Source organism: Indicator indicator, chromosome 1, assembly GCF_027791375.1.
Source record: "Indicator indicator isolate 239-I01 chromosome 1, UM_Iind_1.1, whole genome shotgun sequence".
NCBI classification, from domain to species: domain Eukaryota; kingdom Metazoa; phylum Chordata; class Aves; order Piciformes; family Indicatoridae; genus Indicator; species Indicator indicator.
This window is the reverse complement of record NC_072010.1, coordinates 130,535,694-130,541,270: the sequence shown is the minus strand read 5'-3', so window position 1 is coordinate 130,541,270 and position 5,577 is coordinate 130,535,694.

Genomic DNA, 5,577 nt, shown 5'->3' with positions numbered 1-5,577 from the left:
TTAAACACTGTAGATATGTATAAAATGGTCTCTTTTTTTTGTTGTTTTTCTGAAGGGAGGGCAGGATGGGGCTCAAGCACAGACTGCAGAAATAGACTTGGTCACTCTGCTTAAGACCTGGAACTGAAATAAAGTTTTCTTTAAGAAAGAGGCTTTTTTATTTATTCTTTTTTAGGTGTCTGGAGGGTAAGGTAAGGTCCTGCACCTAAGTCAGGGCAATCCTAGATAAGAGTCCAGACTGGGGGATGAGGAGATTAAGAGCAGCCCTGCAGAGAAGGACTTGGGGTGCTGCTGGGAGAGAAGATGGACAGGAGGCAGCAATGGGCACTGGCAGCACAGAAGGCCAAGGGCAGCCTGGGCTGCATCCAAAGCAGTGTGGCCAGAGCTGGAGAGAGAGGATCCTGCCCCTCTGCTCTGCTCTGGGGAGACCTCACCTGCAGGGCTGGGTCCAGATCTGGAGCCCTCAGCACAGGAAGGACATGGACCTGATGGAGAGGGTCCAGAGGAGGCTATGAGGATGATCAGGGAGCTGGAGAACCTCTGCTGTGAGGACAGGCTGAGGGAGCTGGGGGTGTTCAGCTTGGAGAAGGCTCCAGGCAGACCTCAGAGCAGCCTGCCAGGACCTGAAGGGGCTCCAAGAAGGCTGCAGAGGGACTGTGCCCAAAGGGCTGCAGGGACAAGGGTTTGAAATGAGAGCAGAGCAGATTGAGATTGGATGTGAGGAACAAGTTGTGCAGCAGGAGGCTGCTGCCACACTGCAAGAGGTTGGCCAGGGAGGGAGCTGAGGCCCCCTGGCTGGAGATGTTGAAGGGGAGGCTGGAGAAGGCTGTGAGCAACCTGCTCTAGTGGAGGATTTAGTTGGGTAATAAGCTCTTTTTTTTCTCCTTGCTGTTTGGTTATTTTGGTGTTTGTTCAGTGGGGTTCTATGTAGCACCACAGCATAGGATGTCATTTTGAAGCCTGTGTATTTAAAGAACAACCCCAGGCACAGGAGCACATCACCTGAACATGAGATGCAGCCTTGAACTGTTGGCTACTCAGAGATTATTGACTTTTACTTTGCAATAGTCGTTACATAAAAGGGAATGAAGGGTGTCTGGTTATTTATTGGTGCACAGCCTGGGGTGGACTGGAAGAGCTGTGGTGTGTAGGTCAGTGAAGTCCTCCTGCCCCTCTGCTCTGCCCTGCTAAAGCCACATCTAGAATCTCCAGTTCTGAGCACCTCAGGTGAAGAAGGAGCTGAGGGAAGTGCTGGAGAGAGTCTATGGCAGAGCCCCCAAGCTGCTGCAGGCAGTGGAAGATCTCCCTGTGAGGCCAGGCTGAGGGAGCTGGGGCTTGGAGCTTGGAGCAGAGGAGCCTGAGGGCTGCCCTCAGTGCTGGGGAGAAAGATGTGCAGGGCAGTGTGGGGAGGACAGAGCCAGGCTCTGCTCAGGGCTGGCCAAGGCCAGCACAAGGGGCACTGGGTGCCAGCTGGAGCAGAGGAGGTGCCAGGGCAAGAGAAGGGAAAGCTTTTTGGCTGTGAGGGTGGCAGAGGGCTGGAGCAGACTGCCCAGAGAGGTTGTGGAGTCTCCTTGTCTGGAGCCATTGCAAAGCCCCCTGGCTGTGTTCCTGTGCGAGCTGCCCTGGGTGCTGCTGCTCTGGCAGGGGGCTTGGATGGATGCTCTCTGGAGGTCCCTTCCAGCCCCTCTCATGAAGTCTGTGCATACAACATAAATGCAACCCCACAGATGTACATAAATATACCCAAATCACCTCCCTTCTCAGCTGTTACTTTTAACTAGATACCACTGCAAGAGGAAGAGCAATCAAAAACATGATCATGAATTTGTCACTCTGATTTTTAATGAGACAGATCTCTGTAGAAATTATCTTGAAGAATGAATCACTTCATGTCTTAAAAGCCTGGGTTTCATTCTGGCCCATGTTCCCTTGCTAATTCAGGGATCCATGGAGCTATGACAAAGCTCTCCAGGTACACTTGGGAGGTTACGCTTTACCCAGAACTGTACGGGCAGGAAGGTTGTTCTATCTCAGTGTGACTGACAGAGGAAAGACAGAATAATAATGCAGTCAGTTAAGGGTTATATATAAAACCAGAAGAGTAAAGGTTTGATGCCTGCTTTGATAGATGATGCTCTTCAGAAATCTATATTTTATATGGGGAGGGTTAATTGTATTCATGCACAAAACCTTAATTATGCAACTGCTTTTGTTTACACAGAATCACAGAGTGGTAGGGGTTAGAAGAGACCTCCAGAGAGCATCCAGTCCTAGCCCCTGCCAGAGCAGCAGCACCCAGGGCAGCTCACACAGGAACACAGCCAGGAGGCTTTGCAATGGCTCCAGACAAGGAGACTCCACAACCTCTCTGGGCAGCCTGCTCCAGGGCTCCAGCACCCTCACCACACAACAGTGTCTCCTCCTCTTCAGGTGGCACCTCCTGTGCTTCAGCTTGTGCCTGCTGCTCCTTGTCCTGTCACTGGGCACCACCAAACAGAGCCTGGCACCTGCATCCTGACCCCCAGCCTTCAGCTATTGATAGACATTGATCAGATCCCCTCTCAGCCTTCTCTTCTCCACACTAAACAGCCCCAGGGCTCTCAGTCTCATTTGTTCTCTTAGCTGTGGTTCCCATGCTCAAATGTGAAGGTTTCAGCCCAGCTAAAGGTGCTGTTTCTCTGCATTTTCTGTCCTTCTCAAGAAGAAATGAGCCCAATTTACCTCAGTGCCAAATAATGACCAGCAAATACATTGAGCACACCCAGCTTCCTGTCCCACTTCACTTCAGAAGTGCTTTCATGCTGGCCAGGTGCCCTTCCAAGGCTTTGATGCCTGCAATTTAGACATCAAAACAGTTCTGCTTTTGCTGTATCATCACCACCACCTTGCATGCTTATCATGTGTAACAAGACTTTCAAGCCCATCATGTGTTGGGTGGATGAAAAGTGCTGCTGTAAGAGTATTAACAGGGTGGAGAGGAGCCTCTGCAGATGTTTGGTGTGGATGTAGAAATAAGTCTCTCTCAGTGGGATTTGGCGCATGGATGGGAAAGCTGAAACCATTGCCTCAGCAGGCAGGAACACCACTTGGAAGGATCTTTACAGTGGGGGTGGTGAGACTCTGGAACAGGCTGACCAGGGAGGCTGTGAATGCCTCTTCCCTGGAGGTGTTCAAGGCCAGGCTGGAAGAGGCCTTGAGCAAGCTGGGCTGGTGGGAGGTGACCCTGCCCATGGCAAGGGGTTGGAACTGGATGATCTTTAAGGTCCCTTCCAACCAAAACCATTCTGTGAATCTGTGAGTGAATCTTTCAGGTAGAGGAACATGAACATCCTGCCTTGGGCCTAGCCTGGCTATGGGTACAGCAGACAACTGACCTGACAGGCCACGTGCTGAAAGCTGAATGCCTAGAAACAAAAACGCCTCTAAAGGTCTAAGGTCCAAGACAGGCCAAGAGGGAATGGTCTGAAGCTGGGGCAGAACAGGTTTAGACTGGAGCTGAGGAAGAAGTTCTCAGTAACAGGCTGCAGTTGTGGCAGTGCAGAGCTTCTTGACAAGGTCAGTGAGAGCAATTATCATCATCACAATAAGGAGAAAAGAACAAAATAAAACTGATGCTGCATTGCAAAAGTTTTCTGAGTGCACTGCATGTGGCAACAATGCTGGAAGAAAAGAAATGCTGTCTTGATTCCACAGTTTCTCAACTCTCCTTGTTTGGAGCATTAAACATCTTGTTCTGGTTGTTAACCTACTGCGTGTTTAAAAAATAATGAAGCAACTCATTTTTCACCAACTTGCCTGGGAGCCCACACCCCAAGGAGAGCAGTGAAGTACTGGAGAGGGGTGGCCAAGTGGGTTTGTATAACAGGGGTCAGGAGGTTAAGCTGCTCTTAAGTATACTAAAAAAGAACTTTTCTTCCTCAAATTCCAGCTTCTTGGCAATGGCTGTTTGGGTGGAACATCTACTTGGCTGCTGCTAGTGGCTGGTCCCCTGTGCAAGGTCGTTTGCAGGGCACAGCTGCAGATGTGTTCTCACTCTGCTGCTAGGACCTGCCTTCACTTGCAGGAGTGGAGTATGAACTGGCAGCACTCTTGAGGTGCTCTTTCCTGCTAAGTGCATTTTGGAGGCAAAACACTTCACAGAGAAACAAAGGAGGAGAACCAGAAATGTAACTGAAAATACTGAAAGGAACTGGTTTTGTTCAGTTCCTCCTTTGTCTTCTTCAGAGGACAACAGCAGAGTGAGCAATCAGTGCACGGAAGATTCATAGAATGGTTTGGGTTGGAAAGGACCCCAAAGATCATCCAGCTCCAGCCCCCTGCCATGGGCCCGGACACCTCCCACCAGCCCAGCTTGCTCAAGGCCTCATCCAGCCTGGCCTTGAACACCTCCAGGCAGGAGGCAGCCACAGCCTCCCTGGGCAACCTGTGCCGGAGTCTCACCAGCCTCACTCTAAAGAATTTCTTCCTCATCTCCAGTCTCCATCTGCCCTCCTCAAGCTTCAATCCATTCCCTCTCATCCTGCCACTCCCAGCCCTTGGCAAAAGTCCCTTCCCTGCTCTCCTGCAGTCCCCTTCAGGTTGCTCTAAGGTCTCAGTGGAGCCTTTTCTTCTCCAGGCTGAACAGCCCCAACTCTCTCAGTCTGTCCCCACAGGGAAGGTTCTCCAGCCCTCTGATCATCTTTGTGGCCCTTCTCTGGGCCCATTCCAGCAGCTCCAGGTCCCTTTTATGCTGCTCCAGAGCTGGAGGCAGTGCTGCAGGTGGGGTCTGAGCAGAGCAGAGGGGCAAATCTCCTCCCTGATCCTGCTAGTCACACTGCCTTGGATGCAGCCCAGGATGCAGATTCATTTAGTTTCACATTTGTGTTGTCCAGAGGGCAACAGCACAGTGAGGAACCAGTGCACCAAAGATGCATGGCTGAGTTTGGAAGCTGATGGTGGCACCTCTTTCATTAGGCCAGCACCAGCTATCCTCACCCCCCTCTCCCCACAAGCTGCCTTCCTAGGAAGCAGAACCTTTATTCACAGAACAATTAGCATTGAGCTGTGTCACTGTAGCAGCAGAAACAAAACCAAAATCCTGCCAGTGTGACAAGAATTACTGCTTGAAATAACTTCTCTAACATCTGGGTAGAGAAGTGAAGGAAATTCCCCCCCTCTCTCCCTTGTCAGAGTGGCCTCATTGCAGCTTCTGCTGCACCATGTGCACTAACCTCCCTGGCACTCCAATTTGCCAAAAGAGGCCTTACAATGACTTTTATTACAGCCAGGCTTACAGCCAGCAAGAACTCTGTGGTTCTTTATTCCCTTCCCTCTCAAAGTAGCTCATATTTGTAATTAATCTTTCCTCTAGTCCAAGAAATGTCTACGTTGGGGAAGGGAAGGGGGGTGCAGGAGCAATTTTTGGCTTGCTGCATGGGTATATACTTTCAAATAATGCTTGGGAGAAATTAAAAGTAATTTTAAAGCCCTATTTCAGGCTTGCATGAGCCATCCTGGGATCAGCTAGAGCATGGACTCTTGCTACTGTCAAAGTGAAAGGATGCGTGGGAAAAATCCTAGAGCATCAAAACTCTGCTG